This window comes from Myotis nattereri (assembly GCF_964212035.1).
Source record: "Myotis nattereri genome assembly, chromosome: 10".
NCBI lineage: Eukaryota > Metazoa > Chordata > Mammalia > Chiroptera > Vespertilionidae > Myotis > Myotis nattereri.
Window position 1 is genome coordinate 61,825,515 of NC_138085.1, and position 18,198 is coordinate 61,843,712.

At 43.6% G+C, this 18,198-nt stretch overlaps 1 protein-coding gene and 1 pseudogene across 2 annotated transcripts in view; both read left to right on the forward strand.

Annotated features, from left to right (window-relative positions):
* LOC308525747 (ferritin light chain-like) overlaps positions 1 to 18,198 on the forward strand; it is a 1,112,779-nt pseudogene that overhangs the window by 811,194 nt on the left and 283,387 nt on the right. The gene's annotated exons all lie outside the window — the stretch shown is intronic.
* Positions 1 to 18,198, forward strand: part of THADA (THADA armadillo repeat containing) — a 304,865-nt gene that overhangs the window by 213,318 nt on the left and 73,349 nt on the right. The window lies entirely within an intron of this gene.

The following is an 18,198-nucleotide window of genomic DNA, read 5'->3' on the forward strand; positions in this document are numbered from 1 at the left end:
GTTTCTGCCCCCTTCGCTTGCTATCCTTTCATGGGTTTCATAGAAGTTCTTCATTCACTGGCTTGATGGGCCAGTTCCTTCTGTTTGGATAGGAAGGAGCAGATAGAGTAGGAGGCCAGCCATCTGAATGGACTTTCGTGTTGTGCAATGCCTGAAGATGGATGACAAAACTGGAGAAGTCCTTCTGGCCTCCTTTAACCTTCCCTGTGCTTCCAATGCAGTTTTCTAATCAAGCTTTTCATCATCGTCACCCCCACCCATCTTCTCTGATTTTTCTCCATGATTTTCCAGGCCTAGAAAACAAAGGCATGAATCACTGCAATTCACTGGGTTTCCACCTTCCTTGCTGAGAGTCCAGGAAAGCCACTTATTATGTTTCCAGTACAGTCAACACTTTATTATCCAAGTGTGAACTTTACACTTTGTGGGTGGTCTGTAGATGGTTCCTAACACCAGGCTTCCTCTTACTACCCAACACTTTTACCATATTAATCAGCATGTGTTCAGGGCCTAAAATAACGTTTGGGAGGAAAATACATTGCCAGAACACAATGCATTCCAAAGCCATGGATCAGTTTTTCTGTATTATTCACACCATTGTCACAGTAACCTTGAGGTTCCTGCATTAGAAAGTATAGAATAGGATATAAGTGACGGAGCCTCAGTCTGTCACACACCTGCCCTGTCCCTGAGGTCCTCTTGAGAGTGTTGCTACAGGAGGTGTTTGTCTGCGCTCACAGCTCCTTGCTCACATGAGCTCTGGGTCCTAGTGGGCCCTTCTCAAAGTCAACCCTGTCTTCACGTTCTCACTTGCCTTTCCCCGGGAAAACGTTACAGGGCACAGTATTCCAGATTCCTCTGCTGAAGAGGCTCCTTTGTGTCCCTCACAATTTACACATGAAAGAGGAATCAATGTTCCTTTGTGCCTCCTAAGGACTTCCTGTATCTTTTGATATAAGTTATGAAACATTAATATTATTGAAAAAAAAAGTGGGTTTAAATTTTTCCCCCTCTATTTGATCATTAGCCTGAGTTCATTCAGTCCAATAAGAACAAAAACATTAGCAAGGATGTCATTTATTTGTCCTTTTATGCTGAAAGAAGGGTGTGTGTTTTTAAGTTCATTGGAGCCATTGGATAACCAATTCAGTTTTTAAAATTTTGACCTTGAAATTGGGGCACATAAAATAAAGACTTTTGTCATATATTTCTGTTTTGACTTTGCAAGATTAATAGGGATTTATATGAGGTGATTAAGCAATAGCCATGGAGTTGTTGGGGAATTTTGGGTGATGAATGGCCAGCTGGCAACATGGCCTGAGCGGAGGACTGGGCTTCTGCTCTTACAGGCCGCTTTTCATTCCAAGATGTCAAAGTCTTTATAGAAATCAGCTCATTAATCCTGCAAGTCCCTTCCTTTCCCTTTTTCCTCCATTCCTCCCTTCTCAATCTAGTTTACTGTCTCTCTCATGGTGCGAAGGCAGTTTACCATCTATTGGAGGAAAACTAAGCTGATCCAGGTCAGAAACAGTGAGAATAGGGGTCAGCCACCGTCCCAGAGAGGCTGACTGTGGGTGTCCCAGAAGAGGAGTCAGCACAGTCCCGGATCACGGCCCGTCTGCCACCCTGGCTGTTCGCAGGCTCCAGCTCCACTGTCCCAGCTGGATCATAGGCTCTGCCTAAATAGGAAGGACTTTTTTAAAGTCTTGTCAAGCCCTGGCTGGTGTGCTCAGTGGTTAGGCATCAACCCGGCCACCAAAGTGCACATACTTGGGTTGCAGGATGCATACAGGAGGCAACCAATCAATGTGTCTCACATCTCTCTCTCTCTCTCTTTCTCCCTCTCTCTTCCCTTCTTCCCTCCCTCCCTTCCACTCTAAAAAAAGCAATGGAAAAAATATCCCAGATGAGGATTAACAACAACAATAATAATAATAAAAGCCCTGACAAGCAGGACTAAGGGGAGAAAAGATTTATTTACTTGGAGAAAATTACTATTACATAGGACTATTACAATTTTTACTAAAATGTAAAATTACTATTACATTTTTTAGATGTCAATTCGGTTATCTAGTTTTTCCTTCGGTTATAAAAAGAAAAAAAATAAGTGTGGATGTGCTTTATTTTAATAAATGTGGTGAACTAAATGGTCTACCAGACTATACAATGGATGATGGAAGTGATGAACAGGAAGAAAGACATGTCCTACTAGATTTTTTATTTTTTTCTTCATTGTCAGTGTTGTATATGCTTATCATAGAAAATTGGTCAAGTATAAAATTTGGAAGAGAAGTGAATATAAGTCTAATCTTACCGACATGCAGAGGTTTTTAAACCTACTGATGCCAGGTCTGACCTCTGATTGTTTTGGTTTAGGGTGTTGCCCAATCGCCAAGAGATTCTAAAATGCAGTCAGATTGAGAACTGCTGATGTTTTCTTGTGCATTCTTGTGTCTCTCATCGTCCTGAGGGAGGGGGTCAAGGGATGAGTATTGGGTAAAATAGCAGTCATGCTAGAGGGCACTTGTATTTTTCTTCTGAGACCAGTGATTCATTGGAGAAAGATGGATTGACAGTTTCTCTAGCCTGCTACCCAGGACATGTAGCCATTAAAACTTTAGTTCCACAGATGTGCCAGTGTGAGGGCCATACCATTGTTTCATATATGGGTGAATTTCTGAGGTTGGTTACCTAAGTTATGTCAATTGATCTTAAAATACCATTTTAACCTGATACTCAGTTGTGGTTGATTGTCTTGGAAATTCATGGCCCATTTTCATTTCTTGAGGTGTTGCTTAAATAGAATAGATGATTCTTATATCACTTCATTCAACAAATACTGATTGAGCATATTAAATACAACAAGTGTTTATTTAACCCACTACTTCATTGTAGCAAGGGCAACAAAACAGAGTCTTGTCAAATAGAATGATAGACCTAGAACTTTAGTACTGAAAGAATCTTGAAGGTTATTGTCAAAGTCTACTCCCATCCCCATGTATATGGGAAAGGGCAGCCCAGAGAGGTCAGGGAACTGCCCATCTCACACAGTTACCTGACAACAAGCATTTGTTGAGGACTTGGCTCCTTGCTTCTTGTTGGGCTCTTTGTCTCGGGCCACATTTCCTCCATCTGTCCAGACAGTGTTTTTATGTCAAGGCTTTGAATGGTGGTAACTTAAGCATTCTTTAGAGCAGTGCTTCTCAGACCGTGGTATGCACATGAATCACCTAGGTATCTCCTAAAATGAAGACTTGCATTCAGTCGATCTAGGATGGGGCCTGAGACCCTGCATTTCTGACAAGCTCCAGGTGATTCCAGTGCTGCTGGTTTGGGGACACAGTATGTATTTTGAGGGCCAAGGGTCAGAGTAGCAGGCACTGTGATCATTCAGCCCCCTCCCTTTATACCCTCATTCTCAAGGGCCTGTGACTGGAGCTTGGAGCCACAGGATAGGACTGAGGCTACTGAAGGGGTCATCCCAGAATTGTTTCCCATCCACCTGGGATGACCTGCACTGAGGGACCGCATGACCCCAGCGCTCTCCTAGGGAGTCCACACTCCTTTGTCTGGGCAGCCATCCCAATGGCCTCAGTGCCTGGGGTAGAACCAGTGCTTTGTTGGCATGCAGTAAGTATTTATCATTTGAAAAATAACAGTCTGGTATTCTGGTGAGAAAAACAGGCTCTCAGGACTATAAGAACAGGTCCGAAGGTTACAAGGAAAGCAACCTTGGGAAATAAATTTTTGAGAAAAACAGTGCTGATGCGGGGGAAGAGATGGTGGAGGGAGCTAATGTTTGTTGAAGACCTAATCTTTGTACTATACCTAATGACTTGTTACCCCAAGTTCTTATTTGCAAGAATTCTTAACTATATGATCCATCCCCTTTCCTGTACAGCTTCCCCCTCAGTGATCCTGATACTCCCTCCACGAGCTCCTCATTGCCCCAGTACATAGACTTCCAGTCACTTCTGCGTGTCCTTCCCTGTCCGTCCTCTCACCCATACTCTCATCTGTTCTCCCCATTTTCCCTCTTACTTACTGATCCCCACTAAGCTGAGGGTCCGCCCCTTGAGGCCTGTGGATTTAAATGTGTGCGGAAAAATGCTCATAGAGACAAAGCCAGGGCTTGCTTTTGTGTGGCAATCCCAGTGCTTCCCCAGGGGGTCTGTGGCCAGCTGCAGAAGTTCTGGTTTGGGATTCTGTTTTGCTTTACAGCTGAAGACAGCATTTATTTTCTAACCACCAGATTTATTCACACAAGAGACTGCACTTCCCAGGCAGAAATACTGGGGTTTAGGTCTGATCCCACTGTCCCTTAGACCTTCCCAAATCCCTCGTGTCTCTTGGCCTGGTCCCCTCCCAAAGGAAAAGTCCCTCTATCGTCACTCCTCCACTCGAAATAGAGTCTCTGTTCTTTGCCACAGCTGCAGGTTGCTGTTACTCCCATGCCATTGAAATGAATCCAGTCAAGAAGGATTGTTAAAATATTCAGATGATCATGTGGCATTTTAAGGCTATCATTTGTGGTCCCTGCCAATACTTTAAGGAAAGCAAGTCTGAACAGGGGTGGTTAGTTACATAGCAAGTTTCCAGGCATTGCTGGGGGTTGGGTTTTGCTTTTGGTTTGTTTCTTCTTTACTCTTTCTTTTTCTTTTTTATCAAAATAAAAGTTTTCCCAGTATTCCCCTCCACTCCCTTTTTAAAAGTGCTTTTCTTTCAACCCCTCCAGATTTTATTGGAGAGGGAGGTTCTCATTAGGACCCCTCTTTAATCCTCCAACTCAGCCCATTCAAAGTCTCCTTGGGCCTCATGCATATTTGAATGATGAGAGAAATGAAGTTGGTGTATTTTAGACTTCAGCTTGTTGACATTTGTTTGCTTCCCTTTCAGACTTCTCAGGAATGTTTAAGGTCATGATATCTTGGAATGAGATCCTGTTTGTATTTTTTAAAAACAGAGAGAAACATTAAGTTAGCATATTTTAACCCAAACCAATGGACAAGGTGAAAAACATTTTCATTACATAGTCCTTTTAAAAATATGTCAAGTCTCGCCCTGGCCCGTGAGGCTCAATTGGTTGAAGCATCATCCCATGCACCAAGAGGTGGCAGCTTTGATTCCTGGTCAATCGATTCCCTGTCAGGGCACATATCCAGGTTGTAGGTCTGATCTCTGATGGGGCACAGGCAGAATAATCTCTCTCTCTCTCTCTCTCTCTCTCTCTCTCTCTCTCTCTTCCTCTCTCTCTTTTTCTCTCTCTCTCAAAAAATAAAAAATATGTCAAGTCTTGAAAGAATAAGCTGTTAGAGAAGAAATGAAGCTTGAGGATATATGAGGTATTTCTTGTTGACAGGCTGAGCTTATGGAAACTAGTTGGTTAAGAGCAGTCAGAAGTGGTCAATATATTAAACTGAGCCTTTGAGCAAGTTGCCCAAGATCAAATTTTCTTCACACTGCAATAAGACATAAAAATAACCCTTTAATGCATTGTACATCAAAAATTCAATCCCCAAATGCTGATGCTTTCTACTTTTGAATATAGAAATCTGCAAACCTAATCTGGAGATGATAATTAGTTCAGAAATTATCTGTTTTGCTCCACTTATAGCTCTTGGCTTATTGGGATATTGCTGTTGGAAGATATGTGCAATGTTGTCATTGCCCAGCTTTTAAGGGAGTACAGGCTTACAGTGTCTTCAACACATTTTCATAATATTATGTAAAACTCTAATACAGTGGAGGTTTTTCCTTTAGCATGTAACATGTTCCATCTTTTTTGATAAATCAATAGCTTGGTTACCTTTATTGAGCCATTCCCAATTAATTTAAGGCCATTCATATTCACAAACAGTACAAAGCAAAACACAGTGGGGAATATAGAGATGAATATTGTCCCTACTTCAAAAACCGAGTACATAAGACAGGTATGGATTTAATTACTGTAAATAAGTAAGAATTTGTTAAATGCTGGCATGAGGCCAGAGTATGTTATGGGAGCCAGCTTGTGGGGGGTGGAATATCAAGGAAGTCTTCTAGGAGGAGGAAGGAGTCTTTCAAAGCTTGGTGAGATTCAACTGTTAGATAAGATTACTTTTCTTAGATTGGGGAATGAGTGAGGTTATACTGGTCTAGAACCTGTGTTGCTAAGTAAATTATGCTGGTCTCATTGCCCAAGTACACAGGAAGGAATCATAGTACAGTGCCCAGCTTGTGGGAACCACTTTAGACATATATAATGGAATCGCTATTACCAGAGTTTAGTTATGTTCCAAACTAGTTGAAAAGAAAGCTTATCCATGTGAAACAACCAACATTTACGTCCTCGTAGAAGTTCTAATTCCATAGTACATAGTAAGCATAAGAATTCAGACAAGAATGTGGACTTGGATAGTCGGGGAAGGCTTGCTAGGGTAGGTAGTATTTGAGATGGTTCTTAGGGCATGGGTGTGATTTGTAAAAACCAAAAGTGGTGGGAAAGAGCATTTCAGGATGGTGGACAACACGTGTGATGTCCTACTGCAGAGAATGCATGTGCTATATTGTGGGCCAGTGAGGAGACAGTTGAAGGAGACAGGCATGGTGTGTTTTGGCAAGAAGTACAAGATCTGATAAGAGACCGGTTGTGGCAGGCCTTAAATGTCAGCCAGAGGAATTTGGCCTTGATCCAAGACTTAAAAGGAAGTCAATAAACTCAGACTAGCACTGGCAAATAGGCTGCTATCTCCATACACATAAGATACCCTGAGGAGTATATTAAAATTTCCCAGCCTCTCCCATGACCAACAAAATTTTTAGCCCTTCCTAGTGGTCAACAGAAGTCCCTGGAAACCCCTGTTGCCTACCTGGACAGTAGGTAATGGGAATAGAGATGCTGCTTGATACATCTTCTCAAAATTGCTAAGAGGACCCTAGAACCACAGAATTTATAGCAGGAAAGGGAATGCAGAGGTCATCTAATCCAGTGGAATCCTTTCTTCAAACAGAAGCTTAAGAGGAAGTTCAAAATATTGAAGATAGAAGAGATGGGAAATGTGCAGGCTGGGAGGGGGGCCATTGATAGCCCCAAAAGAGACTGACTCCCTATTTCAAAACAAGGATCTAATCCAAACCAGTATTTGTAGATGAGGAAATAAACACAAGGGGCAGGTGATTTCTTCCTACTTGTCAGATGTGGCTGGCCCTGGAGATGGCCCAAGTTAGGGATGTAAATAGCACATTTATTTTTTGCCTCTTGATCCACTTTCTTCCTCCATGCAGGTTGATCATCACATAGAAAATTCTGCAACCCATGCCTTGGGCTGCCCAAGGCCCTCTCCCTAGAGCTGCCCTCCCTGGGCAGCTACCCATGCTCTAGACCAGCAGTCGCCAACCTTTCGGACCTCATGGACCACCAATGGTCTGCGGACCACCGGTTTGCGACCACTGCTCTAGACCTTGCCACTCTCAGCTGGCTGGCTGCTGCTTGATCTGACCAACAAATCATACTAACATGTTACTAAGTCCTAATATGGGTCATACACTTGTTTTTTCAGTAGTGGTCTTTTGGAGACCGTACCTTTAACTGAAGTCAGTAACTCTGAGTGCAGGTTTCAGGTAACACCCAGACATGGCCGGAGGGCTTCTGTAGGCCTCACTTGGCCTCCTGCTTCCCGCCCTCTTATGAGCTGACTCAGCCTTGGCACATTTGCTCTGCATGGCCAGGCTTCAGGCTGCCTCCAGGAGGCTTGTTGGGCCTGTGGGCTGGTGTTATGTGAATGGGCCAAGGCAGTGGCTTTGAGAGAGACCCTCCAAAGCCTGCTGTCCTCCTGCTAGTAATGCCCAGACTTCCTTGGCCAAAGGACTGGCCCACGCAACTTCAGGAGCTTCTTCCGGGTCTCCATTCCTGAACCAGAAGGGACCCTCATCAGCCCAAGGTCTTCTGTTCCTGGGCGACTACAGGGAGGGTCACTTGGAGAGGCACTCAGTGGGTGGGAAAGCCTCTAGCCTGTGAACGCACCTTCTGAATTTGAGGAGAGGCAGAGTACACTCAAGGTTAGCAGGTCTGGGTTCTGGTCCCGGCTCAGCTACTTAACCAGTGATGTGTGGCCTGTAATTTGGGGACGGGGCGGGGGGCTCAGTGTTTATCTGTCAAGTGAGATGCTCTAAAATGACAGTGTGAAATAGATGAGGGCAGAGAGGGACATAGTGAGTAATGGGTAGGAAAGTACAAAAGAGCTAGACATGGAAATATCTATTGTCAAATAATTAAATCTTTATCAGTATAATCGGCCATGTTGAAAATAGGCCTTTGTGTTGATCTCACAGAAGCAGCTGTGCTCGGAGCCTTGCCCTTCACCAGCCTGGCTACCAGGACATAACACTGGAGCATGAGGCCGCAAACCAAAATACACTCGTTTGGCACAGCGTCTCACTTTTCATCTGATTGTGTTTGGGACACGCAGATACAATTTGTCTGGAAAGCCTTGATGCTATTCTTGGTTGTTGCCCTGATTTTGGGTAGGTCACTTGAGCTGCATGAGCTACTTTGTGGATTTATAAAAATAGGAATAATAATGCCCTTTAATAATATTTTTCTTCTTACAAAGATAAAACAGGAATCTTTTTTGAAGATATAACTTTTAATAAAGTGAAGTTGATGTTATTTTATCATTATTACTCTATGGCCAGGGCTAATGTCCAAGCGTATACTTTGCCAGGTTCGCATTAGCACAGTTCTGTTGACTATGCTGTTTGAAATTCTCACCTTCTGTCCTAGCTGGGTGGCTCAGTTGGTTGAAGCATCATCCCATACACCAAAAGGTTGCGGGTTCAATTCCTGGTCAGGGCACATACCTAGATTGCAGGCTTGATCCCCAGTTGGGGTGTGTACCAGAGGCAACTGATCAATGTTTCTCTTTCACATGATGTTTCTCTCTGCCTCCCCTCCCCAATTCGTCTCTCTCTACAAAGCGATGGAAACATATCCTTGGGTGAGGATTAAAATAAAATTCTCACCTTCTCATGCAGGTTCTAGAAGTTTTCATTAACCTCACTTATTTATCTTTTTTATAATCCTGGGGAGAAAGTAAGGTTTGAAAAGAAAGGGGACTTCTGTTCGCATTTTATATAATAACTGAAGCTATATATCCTCCAAGCCCCAAACTGTACAATAAAAGTTCTCTTGGATACTACTTTTCTCCCATAATTCCTAGCACATAGCTTATTAAGTTATTAACCAGCAATTTCTCTGGCAGCATATTAAACTTAACTTTTAAACAAGTCACAGAGGGGGGGAAACATGCATCTCTCATAAAAGGAATAAAAAACATACACCCTCTAAAAAGGTTTCCCCAGGCTTTGAACAAATCCCAAGTCCCACACAAGGTCTCTTTTCCCTCATTCTCTGCACATACTTGAGTGTTAGCACATTAATGAGAAAAAGATGCCCCATAGAATGATGGAAAAATATGAGGCCTCTAGGGTGTGGGAGGCTCCCTGGGGGCCCTCAGAAAAAGCAGGTGACCCCAACTGGAGGGAAAGGCAAAGCCTGGGCATTGAGGTTGTGGGCTCCTCATAGGCAGTAGCATTCCCAGGGAAGCAGAGTGGCTGTGACTTCAACCCAGACCCAAGCAGTACCTCCTGCAGACTGCCTGGGCCAGGCTGAGGGGCACCCGGGACACTGGTAACGTGGTTAAGGCCCTCTGTTTCTAGACTCCATCCCCCAGGAATAAACGCTGCTTTTCCCGGGGAAGCCACTGGTGCTCCCTAGTGCATGGCTGGGACATTAGGTTCCTTCCTGGACAGACTCACAGCTCATGTTTCTTGCTTTGTGCATGGCAGCTCAGTAAGAATTCCCTGTAAGTTGGTCAACCACCAGAGCAGGGCACGAACATGGCTTCACTTTTAAAGGAAAATCCAAGTAGGAGAGCTCCGGGGCAGCTTATACGTGTGTGTTATGAGTATAAACACTTGAAAAGCTTCAGACCAAGAAAGGCTGGGTGGAAGTTGGAGCATAACCTACAAATGCAGCTTTGCCATCCCCCCGCCCCAGGGAGGGCGAGGTAAACGAGCAGACCCGGGTAACCAGCCAGGCCTGGCATGCCACTGCCAGCTGGCCCCGTGTGCAGATCTAAATTCTGGGTGTCACAGTGGGGGAAAATAACTTGTTTAAAAATATATATTCTGCAATTCATGACCATTTGGCATCTCGGTTTAAACAAATCCCCTATTGTTTCTCTAAGAATGCCATATGATTGTTACTTGGCTGGGGGCTGTGGTAAAAATGGAAATCAGAAGGGAGAGAGGGGTTCTCTTTGTGTAGTTTACACTTCCACATTTATATGACTGAAGGTGGCCTGCATCAGAGACGTACCTCCTGGCCCCTAACCGCAGCAGCTCTTCCTTTTATAACCAAATGGAAGGAGAGGCAGCGTCTGGCTTGTGGACAGCTACCACTGCAGAGACCTGAGCTGCCTACACTACAGAGATGGCAGCGGGATCTTGGGAGACCAGAGGAAGTAGTGAGTAGTCAGCACAATGTCCTCGGTCAAGTCAGCCATTCAGAGTGCCCTCGGAGGCTGTTTCCTAGAGGACAGGCATGACTGAGTTTTGGGGGGGGGGTGTGTGTGTGTGTATTTTTTTAAATTGATGTCGGAGAGGGAGAGAGAGAGAGAAACATCAATGATAAGAGAGAATCACTGATTGGCTGCCTCCCGCACACCACATACTGGTGATCAAGCCCACAACCCAGGTATGTGCCCGGACCGGGAATTGAACCATGACCTCCCAGCTCAGAAGTCAATGCTCAACCACTGAGCCATGCCAACAGGGCTTGACTGAGCTTTTAATAAAGGAAATGGTGGCTGGACATTGTCAAGTGGCGGGGTTCATGGGAGCCTGTATAGACTGTCTTTCCCTCTCCCTCTACTACCACTTTCCCTTGATCATTCTTTTTCTCTTTCCCTCCCCCCACTTCTCATCTGCCTTCTCTCTCCTATTGCTCACCCATTTTCCCTCTCTTCTGGTTCTCTTCTTGCCAGCCTGTTTCAGGCCGGGGCTGGTCCCCAGAACATAGCTTCAGTAACTCCACTGCTGGCTCTGTGTTGAGAAGCTGCCCGTGCTTTTTGCCCATTTTAGTTGAGAACAGAGGAGATGTGAGTAGGAGGGGACCTGTGTAGAGCTGAGACTAGAGCAGGGGTGGGCAAATTTTTTGACTCGAGGGCCACAATGGGTTCTTAAACTGGACCGGAGGGCCGGAACAAAAGCATGGATGGAGTGTTTGTGTGAACTAATATAAATTCAAAGTAAACATCATTACATAAAAGGGTACGGTCTTTTTTTTTTTTAGTTTTATTCATTTCAAACGGGCCGGATGCGGCCCGCAGGCCGTAGTTTGCCCACGGCTGGACTAGAGGATGAGCCTGCGATGGGCTGTGATGAGCCCCTGCTAGGACTCGAGACCCAGGGTCATTCTAAGCCATCAGTCTTGGCAGCTGCACCTGTTTGACTTTCTGGTCATCATTCTTCCCTGCATGTGGCACACCCCCACCTGTGAAACTTGGCTCTTGATAACTCTCCTGCTGGAATCCCTTCTTTCCTTTCACTGGCCACATCCTCTCCTGTCTCTAAACCCCTCCCTAATGACATTCCATCTGGTAGTTTTTGTGTATTTTGTTTTTCTCCACATACACCCTACACACACACACACACACAGAGAGAGAGAGAGAGAGACCATACGCTTTGCAAAGCCAGGACTTTGTCCTCTCCCTTCTTTTCTGTCCCAAGCAGGATATCCCTCATGGTGCTCAGTCAGTGTTTCTAGGTTAATAAAGTTAAGCCATGAGTCTCATCAGGATTCTAGGGGACTAGTTCCCTGGGGACTGGAATGACCTCAGACCCTGCCTCTGAGTAAGTCCAGGTGTGGTCACTTGGTTTAGTGACCTTAACAGACACGAGCAGCTGGACGGGGGCAGTGCATTCTTCTGGAAGAGTTTAGTCTGTCCCTTCCAGGGACCCCATCAAGCTTCACAGTAGTGAGTGGGGATCCCAGCTCTCCAATGTGAATTGGGCTGAGGGGGTCCCACTGGGGACTTCACCCCCTTGGAGTTTTTGGAGCTCTTAAAGGTCACTCCTAAGCTCTCCTGTTCGGGGCATTTTACTCATCCTCTATCATTTTCTGCTGTCCTTCCCTTTGCACTTCTTGTTATTCTCCAAATATGCCATGTGCCCAAGTCTTTGGACACATGTGCTTTCTCTGCTGTGGTCACTCTGCAGATACTCCCTCCTTCTCCAGCTCTCTGCCAAGTCACTTCCTGACTCACCCAGGTACACCAAACAGTTCCTCTTCCACCATCTTTAATTTCACTGTGTTGACCCTCCTTTGGGGCACCCATCACACTCTAGTATGATGGGTTGGTTATATATTCCTCCCACCAAACTAGTGGCTTTCAAGTTTTTCTGATGGTCATTCACAACAAAAAAAAATACATCTTACCTGTGACCTAATGTGTATCTATGTGCTGTGTGGATATATGAATATGTATAATACACACATGAAATTTTGCAGTTTGAAATTTTAATGTTTATGTAAGTCTAAAAACAGTCTAAAAATGCAAGAAAAAGGGAATTTACTCAAGATTTAGCATATTTAATTTCAGGAATGTTCTCTTTCAACACATCCATCATCATTTTGGATACCAAGCATAACCCTATAGGTACCATTCAGTATAGTGCAGAGTGGCTTATTACCTGGAAAAGAAAAATAAAGGAGTTAGAACAAATCAATCAGTATTTTTACTTAAAATTAATTGCTTTTCATAAATTATTTATATCTTACATGTAAATTTATTAAAAATTTACTCTGGGTAAGGACTTTACAAGTGAAGGAAACAATTCCTTTATTAGTTTGATGTACACTGGTTATATTTTTTCCTTCCTACCTTCCCTGGTTTGCTCTTTCCTTCCTCTTTCTTCCTCCCTCCCCTTCCCTCCTTTCCTTTCTCCCTCTTATGCTGGTCACTACCCACTAGTTGATTTCATAATCAGAAAAATGGACCATAACCTACAGTTTGAAAAACACTATTCAGGACTCTAAGTTCCTTGAGGGCAGTGACTGTGTCACTGATTCATTTCATCTTCATGTTTCCAAACACTGGCACTATTCCTGGCTCTTAGTCTCCTCTTAGTAAATGTTTTCTGAATGAATGGTCCTCAGTTAGAAAGCTCTGCAGGCACTGGGATTCCGGAAGGGACAGGAGAAGTGAATAATTTATCACAGACTTCCCAAGAGCTCCTGCTGTCCCCCAGACACTAGGACCATTGTGGACGTGTCTGGGAAGCCCTGCTCTCTGCCCTGCCTTCTGCCTCCCCCCAACGTCCAGGAGAGAGGGCAGGAGGTTTAATGAAGTTCAGAGATTTCCCAAGGCAGAAACATATTAATCAGGTTCTCGGGCAGAATTTTTTCAGGAGACAAATGATAAAAAAAAAAAGTGGAAGAAAGCAAGTTTCTTAACAGGCCCTTTGTTTCATTTTAGATATCTAAACTCAGTCCTCATAGTACCTGATTTCTGCTGCTCCTTCCAAAGCCACTGTTATGCTATTTTTCAGCCCATCTGTTAGACCCAGACCACTTCAGCTTTTTTAAAAACACTAAATCTTCACTATACCATGCCCCATGCCAGGGTTTTTCCATTTGGGGGTAGAAAAAAGCCCCAAGCCCACCAAAACCCTGTGGCTTGGTTTCCTGTCCAGCTGGCTTGCTCTTCCCAGGATTTTATTCCCATCATCAAAGTGGCTTGACAGACCGAGAACAAACCTCTGGCTCACCCTGAACTCACAGTGTACCATTTCCAAGTCAGAACAAACACCAAGGAAGAGTGAGAAAAAGAGGGAGAAAAAATTATTTTCCTGACTTAGAAGCCAGTTCAGAGTGAAGCCCAACACTGACTCCAGACGGGGATGTTATGTGGCTGTGGTTGTGACCGTGGCGGGGCTCCAGGGTGGAGCCATGCGTGGTGGCTGCGCGCCAGGATTTCTTTCTGAGTCAGTCTCGGAGGAGAAGCCATGGATGGGCCCCTATGTGGCCCGGATCCTCTCTGTTCCCTGGAATCGAAAGCAGCAGCATTAGAGGGAGCCTCCCATGATCTCGTTGACTACCTCAGATGGCCAGAGCGTCACAGCTATGGGAGCGGTCAGAACTGTCCCTGAAGAGTCCCAAGGTTGCCAGCCTGTGCCAGGTCCAGAGAAGATGCAGAACACTTTAACCTGGCAGTAGGCTTTAAGGATTGCCAAACCTTCCTCTACTCGTTTAGAAAATTTTAAAAAAATATATAAACTCCACTAAAAATCTCCTTGAAGCTAAGCTCCTCATCAGACTTGAAAGTCAAACCGGTTCCCCCAACACTTCCCTTCGTGGTTCCACAGACGGAAGAACATCCAGGTGCGAAGCTTTGCCTGTGAGGCCACATGGGAGCAGAAAGTATGTTTTTCCATGAGAAGCATCCAGCCAACACAAAGTATCCCACCTTCTGAAAGCCTGGCTTGCCTTGCTCTTGTTCCCTCCTTCTCAACACATCCTCTCATTTGCCACTCTGGTCTCCCAGGTCCCCAGCCAAGCCAGACTAATGCCTTCCCACATCTATTGCCCCCTCTCAACATAACCTTCCTTGTCAACTTTGTCTAAATTCTCCCCATCTTTCAGGGCCCAGCTGGAGTTACATCTTCATAAACCCTTTTCATTTCTCCAGTCCACCCTGATTTGTTCTTGCTCTTAACTCCTTATGTCCTCTCCCAAAGTTTGACTTTATAGTTGTCTCCGTATAACTAGACAGCAGTCTCTGAGGTCAGAAATTATCTCACGTGCATCTCCCCCAGCACCTCGCTTAAAGCTGGAGGCTCAGGAGGCATTTCATTTGCTCTCTGCAGGCCATCTCCTCGCCCTATGCTAGACATCTGATGACTTACTAACCTCTGCAGGGGTTTTCTTCCTTTCTTTCTGAGTAGCCCTTTCTTTGGCAGGGATAGTCCTACCTATTAAACAGTTAAAATGCTAGAATTGCAAATGATATAATTAAAGACGTTTTCATAGACTGTGGGCTTTTCATGGTGGAAGAATAAGGATAGGAAGTCATGATTGAGAGACCTGGGGAAACTAGGTAGAGATAAAAAGTAGGAGAAGGATTAGGGGTAAAAAATTCAAATGGATAAAAAGTATTAAAGAATAACAAAATGGAACTACAAGGTACTAGAAGAAAATATGGGGGGAAATTTATATAAAATTCTGGAGAAGGGTTAGACTTCGTAAGCTTGACATAAAACTCAGGAGACATAAATTTAAAAATTAATGTATTTGCATAAAACTAAATATTCTTGAATTGTAAAATAAAATTATAAGTAAAGTTAAAAGACAAGTGATAAACTGCAAAAACATATTTGTAACATGTGACAAAGATTTTCTTAATATACAAAGAATTCCTACAAATCAATAAGGAAAAGACCAACAATATAATATACATGGAATTTGAATACAGTTCACAGAAAAAAAATTTCAAGTATCTTTTTTGAAAAGCATGTAAAGTGACATTCAGCCTCACTTACCTATGTAATAAAAGGCTGATATGCAAATTGTCTCCTCGGGAGTTCGACTGCTCACTATGACGTGCTGACCACCAGGAGCCGGTGCGGAACATGGTGGGCGACCAGCGGTGGCGGTGGGGCGCTGAGGGAGTGATGGAAAGAGGAAGCAGGGAGGCCAGGAGGAGGGGAACCTGATCGGCCCTGATTGCCGGTTAGGCCTAGGGACTCTACCTGTGCATGAATTTCGTGCACTAGGCCTCTAATAATAAAATAATTGCAATTTAAAACAATGTGATATTATTTTTCTCTTATCATCTTGGCAAAAGTCAGAGTTTAATAATGCACCATGTTGGCAGGTTGTGGGGAAACTAGAATTCTTACACACTGTTGGTGAAAGTGTAAATTGGTACAGTCTCTTTGGAGAGCACCTTGTCAAAATCAATCAAAAATTTTTAAATGTGAAAATATTTTGATCCCGCAATTCAGCCTCTAGGAGTTTCTCCTCTTATACGCACAAAACATGTACATTTATTGCAGCATTGTTTTCAGCACAGTATCTTACACAGTCTGAATTGTTTCAATGGGGGATTGGCACATCCATGAAATGGAGCTGTTTACAGCCATTTTTTTTAAATGAGGCAGATCTCTATGTTTTTAATAGAATGTTATCCAAAATATATTAGTGAAAGAAAGTAAGCTCAGAAATTAGTACAGCAGGTCCTCAAATACCATCATTTCCTTAATGTCATCATGTTACAACGTTGACGAGATGTTCTAGGAACTTAACTCTTGTTTATATCAATTAGGCTGTGGTCAGATTGGTTTTGTTAAACGTCCTTTCACTTGAAGTCACAGAACCTATTGACAGTGTTAAGTTAGGGCTTACTATACATAGTAAACCACTATTTATGTAAAAATAAACAAGTGGGTAGCTCTAGATAGATGCTTATAAATGAACAGAATGTTCCTGGAAGGATATACTAAGTAGTAATAATGGGTGCCTTAAGGAACAGATTATGGGTAGAGGGTGGGGGCATGGAAAGGAACTTAATTTTCACACTGCGTCCTTTTGTACTGTTTGAATTATTTTTATACCATGCGCATGTGGTGTTACCTATTTTTTAAAACTAATTTTTAAAAAATAACGAGATGCAGGTATGAAATTAGGCCAAACATGAAGTATACATATGAACTAGGAGTGATGGCAGGGTAGGAGCCAGGGAGCGAGCAGATAATGTTGGTGAAGCAAGTCAGTGAGACAGAAATGAGGCAGGTCAGCAACAGAGAAACTGAAACAAGACCGTTTTGTTTTAAATCAAAAGTATCTGATTGCTTTCCATGCTAGAACATATGGCAGCCCTAGGATATGGGCAGTTCAGGTCAGAGTGGGAATAAACTTCAGGGAAATGGTAAACTTACAGGAAATGAGAAGAAAGGTTTAGGGATCCGTAAATGGAAATCCACTAGGCAGAACACCTGTGCCACTCCCCAATCTCCTGTTAGAAGCAGAGAAGGGCAGGGAATGAACACTTAGGGGGCATCTGCCATGGGTACCAAGGTGGGCATTCCAGTTTGCTCTGCCACACCAAATACTCACAGTAGCTCACAGAGGTGACTAGGTTTCCCATTGTACAGGTCAGGAGTCTGATTCAGGTCACAGAGATAAATGGCAAAGCCAGGACTCAAGCCCAGATCTGTCCCTACTGATTTTACTACTTGTGCCGAATTATTAGTACACTGAGGAGGTTTGGGCCCTTTTCCTGGTCAGGATGAACTGAGGCTCAGAGCCAGGGACCTTCAGTGCCGATCTTTTTTTTTTTTTTTAATTGGTTGATTATTTTTACAGAGAAACATTGATTTGTTGTTCCATTTATTTATGCATTCATTGATTGATTCTTGTATATGCCCTGACTAGGGATCGAACCCACAACCGGGACAATGCTCTAACCAACTGAGCTACCTGGCCAGGGCAGTGTCATTCTCAAAAGAAAGACTCCATTCTTCCTTTCGTATCTAGATCCCTACATCCAAGTCCACTTACTTGTTCCAGCCTGTGGGTCATTTTGTACAATGAACTGCTCCATTTATTGAGAGAAGAAAATATTCCATGTATTAGGGATGTCTGCTCCAGTGTTTGTTAATGCTTTCCTGTGTTTGTTTTTCAGCTGGTTACTTTAAGTCCGTAGATATGGTTTGTCATATGTGAGTGCAATTTTTCTTCTCCGAAATGCTACACCAGTGATCTTCGTAACCAATGGTTTTCCCCCTAGATTTGTTCATTAAGAAGAAAATAATAGAATATGGTCCTCCCCACCACCACATCTTGTTTTCAAATAACTGAGAGACAGCATTGGTTTTTGTTTGTTTTCAGTTTATTTTACTTGTAGCCAGAGCGTAAAGTATTACCTGTTTTATACACGCCTAAGTCCGACCTCCACCACCTGCTTTAGGATTTCCTTTTCCCACTTGACTTACTGATGTGTTCTCACCATTGGTGATTATCTGTTCTTTTCTAACATTTGCTGTAACTCCCTAAGCCTCATGACATGCCTGGTAGAAAAATACCATTTTTTTTCTCTTTTCTGTGACCTAGGCCTCATGGAGAGAAAAATATCAATTTATTTTCTATTCTTTACCTTT